Source organism: Tauraco erythrolophus, chromosome 12, assembly GCF_009769465.1.
Source record: "Tauraco erythrolophus isolate bTauEry1 chromosome 12, bTauEry1.pri, whole genome shotgun sequence".
In the NCBI taxonomy this organism is placed as follows: Eukaryota; Metazoa; Chordata; class Aves; order Musophagiformes; family Musophagidae; genus Tauraco; species Tauraco erythrolophus.
The window spans coordinates 4977156-4994705 of NC_141476.1; the positions used below are offsets into that span (position 1 = coordinate 4977156).

Consider the following 17550-nt stretch of genomic DNA (forward strand, 5'->3'; position numbering starts at 1 on the left):
TTCTCTCCTCCCCACTTTTCTTTTCAAGCTGTGAAGTCTGGTCCAGAGGAGATGTCATTGTTGCATTTCCGTGCCTGGAGAGGTATTTTCTTAATTTTTGAAACTGTTTTCTGGCACTTACAAGTTGAAAGGTAACAAAGGAAAAAAAAAAAAAGAGAGGGAAAAAAATAAAGGAAGACATCTGAAATTTGACCTCCAAATATACTTACTAGATGTGGCGATAATTACAGAGCTCTTCTTCCGAGGAAATAAGGTACAATGTGTGGTTTGTTTCTGTGGGCAGGTATGCTAAATGTAGGCCAGGTGAGGTGAACAATAAAAACTAAATCGATGTATCTGTACATAAGTAAATTATAGTTCATAACACAAATTTTGGGAAAAAACCTTCATCTTCCAGTAAAAGTCTGAGAATACTACTGGACTTAATCAGCTACCAATATTTATTTATGTCATTGTTATCAGCAATAATTTCACTCACATTTTAATACTTGAGCTGCTTAACTCTTCTTTGCATTAAGTGTCCCTTTAATAGGACACGTAAAATGATGTTTCACATGTAATTACGCTTCAGTTACATACATTCAGGAGAGAAACATATCCAGACTTTGATGATAGATGCTGGGTTTTGTCTTGAACCCAGGTTTTATTTGCATGTTACAGGAAGCTGCTATTTATAGGCTCCTTACTGGTGCTACATGCCTCTCACTCACAGTCTGCGCAGCGCTTGCCCTGGGATGCAGATCCAGGTGTGTGAGCGTGGAGGAGCACCCGTTTCTTGCCCAGGGTCCCGAGCAGTCAGTGCAGGGAATAACTGTCTTGCAGGGCTGCCTGGGGCGAGCACGGGTGGAAAATGACCCAAAACACCCTTCCCACTCCTCCGCATGGCACCCATGGGTGCGTGATGGGGCGCGCTGCCCCACGCCGTGCCATCCTCTTGCCCCAGCGCCGGGACCTGCGGGGAGAACATCCAGACAGGACTGTGGATTTTGGCTGAGCGGCGTTTCAAGAATCGCTTCGACTCGAGGAATTCATAACTTTGGAATTCAGCACGTTTGCACAACTCCGTGCGTCTGTCCCGCCGTCAGCACGCGCCGGCTTCCTGCCTTCCTCACTTTCTGCATCTCGGGCTAAGGATCTTGTGATTAACGACCCGACTCGTTGGCTTGTGCTCGCGAGCATCTTATCAGCAGCCCTGGGAACGCCGCTGCCGCGCGCGGAGCGTGCTGCCGAGGGAACGGCAGCGCCGGGTGAGCTCCGGCCCGGGCCGGGGCGGCTGCTCTGTGGTTTGTTGTGTCTGGTTTGGTTCCTACTTTTCAAGTTGCAGTTGCGTTTGGTCATTCGAAGCTTATTTTCCAAGTCTGGCCAAGCCAGCAGGATCCCCGTGCGCTGCAGGGGAACATAAAACATCAGCCTTTAAGCTGGAGTGCTCAGTAGATAAGGATTTTAAGACTCTTGCATCATGCGCTGTGTCTTATGGGCTTACTTAGTATACTCCATTTGATTTAATTTAGATATTGAATAAGGAGAAACACTTTAATAGCCAGAAAAAGTGCTGTAGGTTGCAGCTCCTCTTCTTTTCCCATTTCCTTAAAGGCAAGATGGCCGGGAGGGCTGACTTAGGCTGCGATTACGTTCATTTAATTGTAGGAAGTAACAGGGTGTTTTCAAAGTGCTTAAAAATGATGTTACGCCTTATCTGTGCTATGAAGCGTTTCAAAAAAGCCAACAAGAATTCATCGGGCTTTTGTTTTATTTCTTCTTTTCCGTGACTAAACGTAAAGAATAACTTTGCAAAGATTAGGAAACGTGCAAAATTAGTGGATTATTTCAGCCGGGTGCCTTGGGGAGGGCATGGAAAGTCAGTGGGTGGCTCCGCCAGTGGTCTCCCCCTTCCCTGTCCAATAAATACAAATAAAAATTGTAACCAAGTTGCTGCAAACGTTGGTTCAGTGGCTGTTTAGCTTGCTGAAAAGTTTGGTTTGCTGCCTGTTTGAATTGGCGGGACAGGATGGCTGGGGAGCAGGGGGTGCTGCTGGATGCCGTTCCTGGGAGATAAGGAGAACCTCAGGATGCGGTTCCCTTGGCGTGGGGCGGCAGCGGTGCCTGCCCCGGGGGTCGGCCTCGGTGACTGTGCTGTTGTCAATCCTTCGTGGGAGGCTGTGACGAGTGGCTGCTGTCACACACATCATATAGGTGAAAAGGATAAGAAGTAGGACACCCGCCACAGAAGACTTCGCTGTAGCACTGAATGGGGAGCTGGCGGGAAGAGTGAAATATTTCCAAGTTGTAAAAGCAGAGCGGGTTCAGAAGTTTGGAGGTGGCATTGGGATTGTTTGCAGAGATCCCTTGACTGGCCGGAATGCACATGCTGGATTTTGTTGCTGTATCAGGCTTGTGTGCCTTTTATTAAACACCACAAAAAGTGCGTCTGTATTATAACAGATCTGCATTTATTTATTATTCATATATCCGCATTTATTATTTTGTATAGTATATATTTATATATTATTTATGTTATATAACATATATTTGCATTTATTTATTATTTATAGATAACCTTTCATTTGAGACTATTAATTATTGCATGAATCTGCACCACCCTGCAGTAATCACGGTTCAGTATTCTCTCTCAGTCGGTGAGAGCCCAGGGGATCTTCAGAGTGGGTGAAAATCATCCCAGACGTAGATTTAAAAAAAAAAAGAAAGGAAGAAAAGCAAAAGAGAAGCGGACCTCCCAAAAGCTGTGGTGGAACCCGGTATGAGCAAATGCTTCTAGGAAGTTTGACCGAGAGCCATATGGCAATGTGGGGAGTATTATCCCTTGCTCCAAAAGTTGGTCTCTGAATCAGCCTATTGACTTCAGCAGCACTTAATCATGTGTTTTAGTTCTTCTTTGAAAAGCCTTGCATTCCTGAATCATGTCCTCCGATTTTAACCGCTAGACGGTACTTTGTTTTGTGGTAGCAGACAAGTCCAGTCATATTTCTCTAAGTTTGCAAGTTTTGACTGCATCACTAGTGAGGTATGCTGCTGAATATTCCCCCTCTTATCAGATCTGAACGTTTGCTGCTGTCCTTGAATTTTAGGGTGAGACCGAGTGTCTTACCGGGATGGGGTGGTGGGATGCTGCAGGATGCTCTGGGGTTTCATATGTGCATCTGTGGAGTGTCGTGGATGCTGTGATGGAAATAAAGAGGAATGAAACCAGTGATCTCAAAATACTGCCCTGAATTCTGCTTTCAAAAGCCCTGCGCGTTAGTGGTGATGGAACCCGTATATTAAAACAAGAACCAGTCACGCGAGTCCAAATTTGGATCGTGCTTGCAATCTGAAGGACATCCTGGAGCCTCACCCGTGGCTCTGCTGGGGCAGGGCTGATTTGCACTCTGTATTTGGTGAAAGAAAATGATGGGCTTGTGCATCTTTTTGGGATGTCCTAGTTTGTGTCCATGGCATCCACAAGTGCCCCCTTGTCCCGGTGTTACCGCATGGGTAGAGCTGCCAGGTACCAGCCGTGGGTGCTGGAGATGCCAGGTGGGCTCTGTGCCACAGCATCAGGAGTGCAGGGGATGTGTGTTTCCCTCCCTGCTGAGGGAATCCCCAGGGATTTCTGCTTCAGTCTGTCCCTTATTAAAAGGAAAGTCTGGGCAAACCCCTGTGCCACTACCGAATCTGGCACAGAGAGGGGAAAAAAGTCTGTCCCACCCGTTCCTGGAGACGAGGTGCGCGGGCTTCGCTTTCATCCCTGAGAATCACTATATTTCAGCAGAATTTTTTGTCTCACCTTTCTGTGTTTTTACAGCTAAAGCAGTTTTTACTTCCCAACTTTCAACATCTGGAATTCAGTTTCAGTTTATTAAAAAAAAAAAAAAAAAAAAATTCAAAATCCGCTGTCTGGATGAAACACCGATGCCTTTGTATTTGCCCACAATTTTTAGCTTTAATTTTATATCCTTGGTAGATGCCAGAAGTCCCAAGTAGCTGCTGTTTTTTGCTGCGTCTTAGTCTTAACCAGTTGGAGTTTTTTATTATTTTTCCTGTTAGACACTTTTCTAATTGGGGATAATACCAAAATGATTAATTAAATTAAGCATGAGAGCAAAGTGGCTGCTGCCCAAAGCTGTGTAGAGCTGCTGTCTTCTGCAGCGAGGTTGTGTCCCTGTAGCTGAAGTTGCTTAACGGGCCTCTTAGGCTCTATTTTTCTTCTTTTTTTTTTTCCTTTTCTTTTCTTTTTTTTTTTTTTTTTTAATAAGGTACTGTGTAGACTCCATTGACTCCAGTTGTTGATTGGGATGCCTGACAGCCGGGAAATTAAGCCCCTTCTTTGTGACCGAGTTGAAGGCCAGATTTTCAAGGATTTTTCAAATGCTTAGCACCCATAATTGGTGTTAGGGTTTTTTTGTCGTTGTTTGTTGTTGTTGTGTTTTTTTGTTTGTTGGTTTTTATTTATTTCTTTTTTTAAAGTTCAGTTCTCCTTTGGACATCTAAATAAGGGTGAGAGATTATGATACTTGTAGCAGCTGGTGTTACTGGGATATAAAAAAGTTTTTTTTAGAAGAACCTGGTACCTAATGAGCTAGTTACTGTCCAAATAAGAGCTTTGTTCTTCTGCGTTTCTGCTTTGTTTGCAGACGCTGAGCATTTCAGCAAATTTCGATCTTGGAGGAGAAGCTTCTTTGCTTCTGCCTCATTTTTCTGTTTTCTGTAGTGTTTGTGGGGGGAAGGAGGGGCAAAAGGAATTGAGTAAATTAGACAACTGTTGGAAAAAAGGGGGACATGCAAAATCAAGTGTTCTACTTGCGTAATCTGTTTAACACCAGCGAGCCACGGAGCCTTGTGGGACACGGGAATAAAAGGAACATCTGTGCAGGCCACATGGCATGCTCCGGAGGAGCCCTCTGTCCCAAACAGCTCTGCTCTATTTGCAAATAAAAGCTCCAACCAACATCAAAAAGTTGAGGTGGATCTCAGCTGAAAGGGGAGAACAAATGTTACTACTCGGTGCAGTGAAGTTCCCCTTGTGAGCAGCCTTCGTGATCCTTTAAGGATGCTTTGGGTGTGTGTTTCTAATGGCAATTTATTTAAGGGAAAAAAGAAAAAAAGGAAAGAAATGAAAAAAAGAGAAAAATGTTATGTATTTTGGAAAAATTGTATCTTATTGAAAGATTTTAGGAAATTGCTGAGCATTTCAAGCTACAATCAAATACAGGTATATAAGGTAGAAATAAGAATAGGGATGATGGTGTGTTTTTTTGGGGTGATGTGTTTTTTTTTTGTTTGGGGTTTTGTTTTTTTTCCCCTTTTTTGTTGCACTTTTGTTTGTTTGTTTGTTTGTTTTTTTTTCAGTTGAATGTGGACATCCGGGGGTGCCAAGGCATTCCAGCCTGATCTTACTCCTCTCCTTTTGCTGCTGGTGGTGGTTGGTAAACAGCTCCATCCTTAGGCAGGGCCCTGGGGAGCTGCAGCTGCTCCAGCCCTGCTCCCCCAGCACCCTTGCTGCAGGGGAGGATAAACAGGGCAGCGGTGCTCTTTATTTCCACTTACAACCTGTTGGAGTGCAGTGATTCTTGCAAGGACGCATCTAGTTTGGGGCTTTGCGTTTTCTAGACAGGCTGTATTGTTTTTAACAGAGTCGTGTATCAGCAAGCTGGGTAGTCTGTATCAAGAAGACACGTATTTTTTAATATGTAAATAGGAAAGGATGGTGTTTCATCTTTATTCCAATGTACCCAGGGTGGCAATAACGCTTTTTGAATCCCTGTGAAACAGATTGTATATGGCAAAATTAATGTCTCAACTCCGCAAGTATTTTCTCTAAAATATTTGAATTTTTGCATTTATTATGCCGCTTGTTTAAAATAGCGAACGATATCAGCCATGCACTCAAAGCTTAATTGGTGGAACACAGATTTATTCTAATTTAAAACAGTCACTTTAAAAACAGTTTTGTATATATGTATACATGGGCACAACTTTTCATACAGTTGTCTGTTTTGGAGCGGTCTCTTAGGCGCTGATGTACAAGTTGAACCTGTTTTCTTTTGTGCAACATGGCTTTGAGAAATCATTAGTTAAAACAGTATTCTCTAGTTTCGTTGCAGTCGGTAAACAGTCTAATGTGAGCGGTGCATGAGATGATTGAAGTTCTGCCTTTGATCGGGCTCTGAAACGTGTTGTGCCAAATATAGTCCCAAGGTGGACGTGTGTCTACCTATGCGTGTGTATGTATGGTGGTGAAAGCTGCTTTGATGAAAAAATGAAAATGTATATAATGAAAAAATATTGTAATATAGATAATGAAGAAATATAATGAAAATATAACGTATCCTTCAGCAATTGCCACTGCAGGATGGTGAGGGAAGAGCAGCAGCAGAACCGCAGCCCTGCGCTCGTCCATGTCACCCACCCCAGGCAGGGCACAGGCATCCGGACATGCTTTGGGTCCTTTTCCTCTTTTTCATTCACATTTGTCACTTGTCTTTATTTCCTCAGCCCCTTCCCGTTTTGTCCTGCTCCTTGCCACCCTTTCTCCTTGAAACTGGGCCCTGTTACGTTGCTGCATCTCCTGGACGCAGCGGGATGTTTTGCAGCTCACCGCGATGGCTCGGGGTGGGATTTGCTGCACCGACGAGGGTCGGGCACAGCTCCCCGTGCCAGCTCCGCGCACTGATCCCTGACTCGTGCTGGTGGAGCATGGGAATTTCAGATACTGTCTTGTTTTGTAGCTGCCTGCCTTTTTCTCCCACCGCACCTCTCCCCGTTCCCCGGAACACGTGGCGGTGGATCCGCTGGCTGTCAGCGTTGCCCACCCGCCACGCAAAGCTCCCCCAGTGCAGGCAGCCCGTTGTGCAAAGTGGCATTTCCAGCCTGTGCCACCCTGACGCTGCTGGACGGTGATGCGCTGTGCCAGTTTTTGTGTCACAGCATAAATTCAGTAGAGTATTTTCAGTTTGAAGGGACCTACAGTGATCATCTAGTCCAACTGCCTGAGCACTTCAGGGCTGTTCAAAAGTTAAAGCTTGTTTTTAAGGGCATTGTCCAAAGGCATCTTAAACATTGAGGGGCTTGGGGCACCAACCACCCCTCGAGGAAGCCTGCTGCAGTTTTTGACCACTCTCTCAGTAAAGAAACTCTTCTTAATGTCCAGTCTAAACCTCCCCTGGTGCAGCTTTGGACCATTCCCACGTGTCCTAGCACTGGATACCAGTGAGAAGAGCTCAGCACCTCCCTCTCCACATCCCCTCCTCAGGAAGCTGTGAGAGCAATGGGGTCACGCTTCAGCCTCCTTTTCTCCAAAATAGACAAACCCAAGTCCTTAGCTGCTCCATGGACATTCCTTCCAGCCCTTTCACCAGCTTTTATGCCCTAAACTCTTTATAACTGCTGAACTGCATCAAGTGCTGCAGCCAGTTTTACAGTTTGATGTATGAAACTCTTGGTCGCTTCAAAAGCCTCAGGGTGGAGATGAGCAAAGAGGACTGGAAGCAGCAGAGAAAGGTGAGGGTGGTAGGGCTGACCTCATGCTGATGAGATAAAGTCCATAGTGGTCTGCCAGATCATCTGAGCTGTATGCCTCTGCATTTGAGATTTAAATAGTGCAATATTAAAACTCATATTTCAAAACTGTTCAATATTACAAAGATTAATTTTTGTTGGGGGCAGATTAATAGGTTTCCTATTCTGATTAATACAGTGATAATAAAAACGTTGTGATTGCTGGAATTAATGAAGCCCAGATTCCTGTTCCAAGGTTTGATTGACTTTGTACTTCAGTACAAGCTGCTGCATCTCATCAATCCCTTATGTAGCTGTAGCCTTCAGAGAATCTGTATGGGAGCAAGGCAGCACAGGAGAAGGTCTGTATTGGAGGTCGTATTAAAGAATCTGTTGTGGGGAGAAGTTGGCCAGAGAGTCGTCAAGTTTTGCTCACGTTGCAGCGTTGTTAGAGTTTCTCTGTCTTTAACCCAGCAGGCTATTTTTGTGAAAGTTGTAGGAGAGGAGTGTCCAACTCAAATGTGTGGGCACATCATTAAAAGCTTCAATTTGTCAATGCCAGATCGAACTCAAGTGCGTGGGTAGATCATTAAAGGCTTCAGTTTATCAGAGCCCATCTATTATCTGTTCCTCTCCCTCCTCCACCCTTCCCCTCAGCAGTACGCCTGGTTTCCCCAGGTTCCCCAGCTTTGAGGTCCATGGAAGTGCCAGAGCTGCCTCCGTGCCCCCGGGCCACACTGGACTCCCTCCTGGCACGGCTCAGCCTGGAGCTGGCGGAGCGCCGGTGAGCCAGCTGGCTGTTGGAGACAGCTGATCGAATGGTTTTGGATGCTTCCAGTGGTGCAAGCCCCAGACTTAATGCCGTGAGAATTCATGTCTTTGGGAGCTCTCTCCTCCTGTTAATCCCAAGGGATTCAAAAGATGCAGGTGGGGCTGGGCACAGAATGTACATGGTGATCACGTAAGCCTCTTTCCCTTGGGAAACTGGGCTGAATTGGTTTTGCGGAGTATTTTGGTGAGGTCAGTTTTTGATGGTGTAAGAAACATCTGTTTTTCCAGGTGCACCATCGGAGTTCAGACCATGCTGGGATGGCATGTTTTTACCTACTCCGAACACTGTTTCTTGTTCCTTGTGTAGAAGCTCCCCCAGTTTTCAAATTTGCTCATTGGCATGAAAATGCCAAGATATTCCCAGTGCTTGAGGAGGAATGTGAACAAGAGGAGCAATCTGGAGCTGAGGACAGTGCTTCTGTACACCATAGCCCTCATCTGCTGCAGACCAAATACATTATTTAGACAAGTCATTTTGCCTCAAAAGGACATGAAATCTTTTGAGTGAGCATTAGCCAAAATGAGCCTCAATTCCTGGTCTTCTAAACGGGGCCAATGATGTTCCTGCTCTACAGATGTATCATGGATAAAAATTACTGAGCAGTTGAATGCTGTGGTGCAGCAGGTCAGCTGGAGAAATCTTGCCCCAGCATGTGTAGATGCAGCTTTCTGCTCGGCTACGTACCCATGTGCATATCTGTCATCGGGTGCAGCAGTAAAGCCAGCCTCGGATGTCTGCTTCTGACACTGCTCACTTGCTTCTCCCAAGCACTCTGCTCCTCATGAATAAAATACAACTGATGCAAGATGCAGGTCACTTTTGGTTTGCAGGTATTTCAGAGCCGCTGAGAAAGAAGTCGTGTTTAGCATAAATGCTGTTTAAAAACCCTTTTTGGGTCTATTTTTATCGTGTAGCACCGTTTTAGAATAAGGTTGCCTAATCCCTATATTTAGATTTCTGAACTCTTGTGATCTTCTTTGAGCTGTTGCATCGCATTCAGCAAAGAATGGGAGAAAGCCCCAGGGCCAGAGAAGTACCTGTTTTTTGTCTTAGGAGATTTCATACGGTTGTTGCTAAGACAGAAACTTCCAGATGTTCTTGGGAACAGTGGGCCGCCAAAACAATTAACTCCACGAGGTTAATTTGGCAGTGGCAGTTCTTGCCGCTGCCAAAATGCTGGTAGATGTGGAATAGCTGGGAGCAGCCGCGGTGTTGGGGATGCTGCGGAGGGAGAGGATTGGGGAGCAAAGAGCCCAGAAGTACCACTCGTGATTTTTTTTTTGCCTTTGTGTTTTTTCCTACCGCAGTCCTTCAGGGCATTTTCATCTGTTGCAAAGTTTTTGCTTTCCCCTCTGGGGTTCATCGCTGCGAGTCCCTGTTGCGGAGTGGTCCGGGGAGCGGAGGCTCTGCCGGGAGCTGGGGTGTTGGTTAGGGCAGCGAGTGCCCTGCTCCGGCGTGGGCAGGCAGCGCAGCTCTGGTTAAACCCCGGGTGATTTCATGGGTGCCACGTTCATGCACCGTGGCCCCGGGAACACCCCTGTTCGTGTTTCTGAGTACTCACTTTGCCAGGGAAGAAATCATAACATCTTACTTCAAAATAGCCTTATTAGTAAAATGGATGTTTCATTTGTGCAGTGATCAGCTTCCTCTGAGCTAAGCTTAAACTCAATCTGTGTTGCTAATAGCTGGGAAAAAAAACCCATACTAATTGGTATTTCTTAACTGATGTTTGCAAATGTTGCCTTTTCACCCTGAACATCAAATAGTTTTTCTATGTGTTTTTCCTTATCTCTGAGGAAAGATTACTGCTAACAAGAGATTCTACGTTTTGTTAAGGTTTTATCGGGATGCAGTGAGTGGAGGCAGAGAGTAAATATTTCAGAAATTCAATGACTGTTATATTTTGATAATGCAAAGTAGGTTAAGGTATCTGGATTTTGTGCACAGTGCTGTGGTTTTGAGCAGAATATGGATTTGGATGGTGACACGTTTTGGTATTTAGAAGGAACATAAGCTTGCCTGTCGGAGTAGCACGTTGCAAATGTGAAATAAGCGTGTATTTAAAAACATGTCTTTAAAAACCTTTCTTAATATTGTAAGTTTCAGATTTATTTAAAGCCAAATAAAGTCTGCTGTGTGATAGAGTGACGTTTGAGATGTAGAAATACTCCTGTAATGCTCCCCCCACCTCCAGCGTTTATAACCACCTTTTATTTTCAAAGGGAAACGGTAGACTTTGATATGATTCTAACTGAGTGAAGTTTTAAAACATGTTTTTGTCTTTCAGTCTCCTGAGAACATTTTTTCTGAGTGACTCCGGCTTCCAGACACATTTGCCATGATAAGGGTTTCGATCCTTTCCCATATTTGCCCTGAGTCATGAGTGGATATGTGTGATGCCTGCAAGTAAAACTGGTGAGTCGTCAAACCTGAGTTTGCAGTAACTCTCACTTATTCTTTCATACATTCTCTCTTTCCCTCATCCTTTTCTCCCCTTTTTAGTATGATGGGGTTTGGGTTTCTTTATTTTTTTGTGGGTTTTTTTGGTATTGTCTATGCTTAAAAGCAAGTCACCACTATTCTTATTTAAAGAAACAAACCAAACCAATCCAAAAGATCTTGATTGTAATGAAATAGGGATACCAAATATTCTCAGTACAGAAACAAATACTCTTTTCCTTTCCTCCTTCTCTCTGTCCCTCAAATCCTTTGAGCTATGAGCTCTTTGATGACGATACTGGAGTTCAGTGATGCAGGTGAATCCACTGCCCCGAACTGAAGCCTTGCAGACAGACAGGGTCTAAACACGCTTAGATGTGCAATTCATGTCGTGATGAAATATGAATATGGAGAGAGCTCCTCTCCATCAGATGTCGGAGCCTTTGCTCTCAAAGGAGCCATTGCCAACAAATAATTAGCTCCACCGTTTGCTGCACTTGCATCCCAGTGACAAAATGGTGTCACTGGTACACAGGAGAGCCGTCTCGACGCATGCGCTTGCCCCGTTCAGCGTGGCCCTGGGGCTGTGGTGCCCAGCCTGGGGGGACAGAGGGACAAAGCCTTTAATAGCCAATACTGGGCAGGGTGGGCTTGTGCTCGGTCAAGCTTGAGAGGGTGGCATGGGGCAACCCCTTCTTTGCTCACTGGCAGATGCCATTTCCCCATTTCAGCCAGCCCAGAAGCCCGATGGTCCCTTTTGCGCCAAACGAGTGGTGGTTGTGCCTTTCCCGACTGTCCTTGTCCCCTCACAGCCTGGCATGGGGGGCCTTCCCATGCCCTCTTCTCTTACCTGCCAGCTCCTCGTTTCCTCTTTTACTAACGTGAGTGAGGGAAGGGGCAATATTTCTTTGTTAATCAGAAGGCTAAGAGGCTGGGGAAACAGGAATCATCTGATTTTGCAGGAAGATTGGAAGGTCTGTGTAAGAAATCTTTCAAAACTAGGAAATCTGCATAATTAAATGGCATAGGAAATGGGAGCACAAATTGTTTTTTTAAATAAATTCAGATTTCTATTATATATTTAATATCCCTCTGTGTGTTAGAAAGTGCATTTCAATTCAAAGATTGTAAAACCCGAGAAATTCACACATCAGTGAATTGTGATTTTTTTTTTTTTAAAGTTTCCATTTTTTCTTTTTTTTCCAGAGGTAGCATAATTACCATGTCATTTAGCAAAGATTATAATAGCTGTTCAGTTTTTACCGACTGGTGTAGTAAACAGTTGAATAAACCCATATGGCAGCTCAAAGCGTGCACGCAGGAGAGGGATTCTTACCATTTCCTTCATGTCTAAATTACCAGCCTCACTGACACGACCGAAATCCCCAACCAGGGACCAACTCCAGACTTCTCCAGTGACACAAAAATTTCTCACTGCTCTGTCGCATATGAATCAATTGATTTTAATCACAGTGGTTAGCTAATTAGTTATTTCTTTGTGCCTATGAAGTATGCATGGAAAACTTGGGGTTATATGCAAGGTACGTGCCTGTATTTAAAGCAATCTGTGTGTTTGCTTAATGCTTTTTTAATAACTGTAAATAATGCCTGGAGTCTGAATCTTACTATCCAAGTCACTATTAAAGATTGAAGCCCTTGTAAGGCTGGCACAGGTTGTGTGCAACATCACTGGGTATTGCGATAGCGCCGTGGCGCTGCCCATAATGAGACTTTGCATCTGGTCTCAGTGGTGGCAAGTGGAAGGACTGGGGTGTTTTGAAGCATCCTCTTGACATACCAGGTTGAATTATGGGGATATGGAGCTGTGGCCAATTGGCACCTGGAGTAAAGACAAGGTGTTTGAGTAGTGTGCCTGCTGGATAGCTTCAGTATTAAGAAATAAAAGCCAAGAAAAGAATGATTGTTAACTCTCTCCAAGTGCTGGCTTGAACAAAGAAAAAGCCTTGTGCTATTCCTTCTAAAATTCACTTACTTGCAGTTATCTTAAAATTTTCATGTCACATAATAGCTTTAAAATACCTTCAGAATGCATGAGACTCTCTAGGTGCTTAGAAAATGTTGCAAAATAATAATACAAAATGACCAGGCGTTGAGCAGTCCCACTGGAAAGGAGCAGTTGGCCAAAACTGGCGCTTGTGTTCATCTTAACCCTGATGTACGACCAGCCCTCCGCCATAATTCTATCAAGAGATGGTAAGTTGCCTAGCAATGTGCTGACTGCAGAGGGTACGTGTTGAGCTAATTCAGTTTTTGTTCTCGTTTTCCTTGAGGGTTCAGCTTAAAGGAGTGATCCTTTCTCCGGCTGCAGCGAGAGCCACTTCTCGGTGGTCTCTCTTGTTCCCCACTCGAGTGTCCCTGGTGATGGCAGGAATTCATTCACCGCCGTATGCGTTTTAGAAGTTTCCAGCTTATTGAGTAACCAAATGTGGTTTCTGCTGATTGTGTTGACTGAATACGTAGGGCCTTTCGAAGAGGCAAGAGTTTTATTTAAAGCAGAGCGTTTAGTTGTATACCGTTTTATGGCAGGCAAAGGTCATCTAGGGTAAGCAGCCAGAACAGTGAATTGCCTCGTTGCAGCACCTAGGAAAATGAGACAGAAAGATACGGTAAAAGGCTTTAACAAATTGCTCGTAGTTATAAATTTTTTAAGTCAAGGAACTGGTGCTGCGTATGTTTTTTTAAATTGGAGATAACCATGCTTGTACGATAAATTGAGTTAAGAACAGAAGAAATCAAAATAATGGGGTGGTACTAAAAACCCGGTCCTCTCCTCTGGTGGACGGGCTCTTTATTTACACAGAGGGCTTCATCTGCCCGTGATGATGCTTGTGATAGCCAGGGAGCAAAAGCTGAAGGGGTTTGTCCGCAGCTGTGGAGCAGGAGGTGGTTCCCCCAGGTCTCAGCAGGTTGTGCTAACCCAGACGTGTGCTGGGGGGACGGGGCGAGTTGGGCAGAGCTCCAGGAGCTCCAAGCCTGGTGTCCCTTGGAAGAGCTCGGCAGCAGGAGAGGTGGTGGCAGCCCCGAGGTGGCACTTCTGTCCTCGCAGGATCTCTCTTGCCGCTGTAAAGCATCAGTGGCTACAGAAAGACTTTGTTTTTCTGAAACTTTTTTGTCCGTGGAACTTTCTCTGTGGCGGGTGCGGGGAGAAGAAGTAATTTTAACAATTTAATATACTACATAATATGTTTTATAAGCTGGTGTGAATGCTCCTAAGTATTTTGGTCTTTTTTTCATAACACAATGAACCTAATATTGGTAAAAATACAGATCTTAGCTGCCACCATAAAGAGAGGCTAGATTTAATAAACAGTTATGAATGTTGGCAGCTGCCTATCAGATTGTATAACATCGGCTACAGCACATGAAGACAGTGTCAACTTACATTTTATCTCAGAAGTATTTTCAAAGCATTTATTTTGCTTTCTCTTGAGTCCTTAACCTAATTCAAGTTATATAATTGGCGGAATATTTTTCCACACCGCTAATTGGCTGGGTGCCAGCGTGGAAACCATTGTCTGACTTGATGATGATCAGGAATTAACATGACATTTGCGTGGTGGTAATGGAATACATTAGTAATGTAATTCATGACTGTAAGAAAGAGACCATCATCTCCCACCTCTGATCAGCAGGAGGGGCTGGGAGGATGATGAAATGCTCCCAGCAGGCACCTCACAGCAGTGGCTGGCCAATCTCGATGTCAAATTTAGTTTTAAATTCTTCAGACAAAGCTGTAATGCTTACCAATTAATTACTACAAATGTCAATTAAAAATCTACCAAATAATACAGTAAGATTAAATTTCAATTAAAAAAATTACATTTAACAAGGAAGATACAACATTATTTTAATGAATTCTGCTGAAGGTGACAGTTTATCTAGATATATTTATACCGTGTAGGTGGATCTAAATTCATTGGAGGATGTTAACCATGTTACTCCTTGTACATATTAGTTTTGAAAATTATTTCCACTTTGGCTATGTCCTGGAGGAGATGGGGCATCAAGGAGCATTTCTCGTCACCAGGAGAAAGGGGAATTTCACGCCTTCTAAGTAGAAAAATCTCACACCTCAACCAAGGGCTTTATTGTAGACTTCCATCCTGGCCGAATTAGTGGTATTTTTCATTGCTTTGTATTTATGAAACCAAATGCAGAACTTCTGTTGTGGTAGTAGAACAAGCCCTGACTTTGCTGTGACTCTAATGACTTACCTGGGACAATTTTTCACCTAATCTATTTTATCATACAGATAATATCCATTATTTCAATAAGTCACTTTAACAGGAAAAGATCTTCCTTTGTGAAGGTGGTGAGCAGTAAGCTTTTATCTCCGAGGCTTCACCCTGGCTTGGGAGAATTTTCGAGTGTGTGGTTAAAATCCCTTACTTGATACTTCAGATGCTTTAAGATGTATTTTGGACAAGGAGTGATGCAGCAGAGACGTCACGCAGGTTGATGGAGTTCTGAGATTGCGTGGATTGCGAGCGTACGGACAGCAAACTCTCCTGAAACACCGGCACCTCATTGGATGCAGAGTGTTAACAGTGCAAAGTGAGTTTTGCAGCTGGAGTTTTGTATTGCAGTAACTGTTTTTATTGAACAAGGTGGTTCTTACCCTGCTGGAGATGGAGATGTCGGTGCTTTGGGAAGGTGTGAGAGCCTGCGCTTGCTGGCATGGTGCATGGGCAGAGCTGGGGTGTACGAGTGGCTGTCCTCCTGATATTAAAGCATTTGGGAGCCAAGGCCTCTAAATATGATCTGAAGAATACCTTCTCAGCTTCCTTGACTTATTTTCCATGAGCTTTTATTCTGTTTTCACACCATCATGTCTAAAAGAGGTAAGACATAATCGAAGAAACAGATTTTATGTGTCAAGCCAGCACTGAGGAAAGTCCCTCTCAGGGACCAGAGGCTCCTTTTCCTTGGCACTGCTGTGTCTGGAGCCATTGAATTTCAGCAGTTTTTAACTTAAAATAAAATATAAAAAATTACAATGTGCACACGGAGGATCAGAAAAGCTATACAACTTCTAGTGGCGGGTTAAAGTAACAGCGTGCTCTTTACTAGACAGGCTTTGCTGGTCCCTTGGTTGCTGTTCAGGCTTTGTCCATCGGTGGGTGAAAGCAACGAGCATGATCTCGGTCTCACTGCTGCTATTCAGATACCTTTGGGTATTGGTAACAGCTTTATAGTATCATTCCTGCTTTGTGCTATTATCTGATAAAGCTATTGTCAGCAGGAGATGGGAGACAGCCTTTTTTTTCCATAAGGGCCTCAGGAAATGGATGCTGTGGAAGTGTAAGAGCAGCTGAAACGTTTTCTCACCAGTCCTCCCAGACAGCAAGATGATGGAGGGAAAGGTAGAGCAAGGCAGACTCATTTCCTCACCGGCAGCCAGAAAGCTTTAAACAAGGATGCAGGGAGGGACAAGTGGGAGCACAGAGCACATAACGTCTTTCTGCCAGGAGATAATGATGTGAGGAAGTTGTGGGTTTGGGGCACCCACTGGTCAGACAATTAGGTGGCAGCTGGAGCTGCTGCTCTTAAAAACCCATCTTCCCAGGGGCTTTCAGCTCTACCCAGGACCAGTCATTTTCTGATTTGAGCCCTGGGATGAAGCTCTTGCTCTGGTTGTTGTTTGAGAAGTGGTGTATGTGGTATGGCAGGAACCGAGCACCTCTGTATCCCGACTTGTGCTGCGTTGGGGTGTCCTGTGTGGAGCTTGTGCCCATCCCAAGCACTCGTGGTGTCTGGTCTCCTCGTTGGAGTGTCCCACGTGAAGCTTGTGCCCATCCTGAGCACTCAAGGTGATGTCTAGTCTCCTCCTGAGTTCTTATAGGTGAAGATTTCTGCCTTCAGTAGGGGAATGCGTTTCTCTCTCTGTAAGAATTGGCCAGACATCTTGAAGGAAGAGTGTCTTTGACTTTTGGGGAAATATTTATATCTCTTCAGGTTGGTTTGTTTGGTGGGTTTTTTTATTTTTTTCCTAAGTGTAGGGTAAGGTCAACTGTATTACCTTGAGGGAACACTGAACTGGGGAAGGAAACTTTAATAAGCTGCCCTCGTATTGCCAGTTTATTCCCAGCTTTCATCCACTGATTTACATCCTCTCTGAATTAAGAATATCCAGACTTGGGTAGTTTGTTTACCTTTGTTTATATCACTCTGGGGTGACCCGAGGAGATGTAAAAACCGTTCTTGCTCTGACATTTGCATGAGCCACGAGGTAGGGTGAGAGGAGACAGACGCTGCGCAAAGCGAAAAGGCAGCAGGGTTTATTAAGACTTCGTTGTACCATGGTTTATAATATTTAGAGAAAAGCAAACATCTCCAGGGAGGGCTTATGAAATGAGAGGCTGGAGAAAGCTCTCTGAGCTGATGGCAGATTCTGTCCTCTTCAGGTGGTTGTGGGATGGTGGGATGCTGGCAGGGGGCTGCGAGAGCTGTTGCGCGGAGCGTGTGTACAGGGGAGTCCTGAAGAGCTGCTTTGGGAGGAGGATGTGGACTTAAAGTACTTGTGTAGGACAAAATCATTATATTGTCATTGTGATAATGCTCTTGGGGGGAATAGCCTGAAATACTCTTTGTCTTCATTAATACTCCATCCCAGCAGAGCCTTAAGAGATCATTCTCGCTTCCAGATATACAAGGAAATTGAATACAGAGTTGTTTGTCATGAAAATCCCATTTATATACAGCGACTGTAAAATCCCAGATGCTGAGTGTAGAGGGAGGCTGCTCTTGTCATCAACTGGTCGAGG

General features: G+C 44.5%; 1 protein-coding gene across 4 annotated transcripts in view; it reads left to right on the top strand.

The window, feature by feature from the left end:
* The window catches only part of FOXP1 (forkhead box P1), a 385628-nt gene that overhangs the window by 36304 nt on the left and 331774 nt on the right, over positions 1 to 17550 (top strand). For all 4 annotated transcript variants that reach the window (XM_086619317.1, XM_086619318.1, XM_086619316.1 and 1 more), the window contains exon 2: positions 10614 to 10741. The gene's annotated coding sequence lies outside the window, so the exon portion shown is untranslated. The remainder of the gene's footprint in view (positions 1 to 10613; positions 10742 to 17550) is intronic.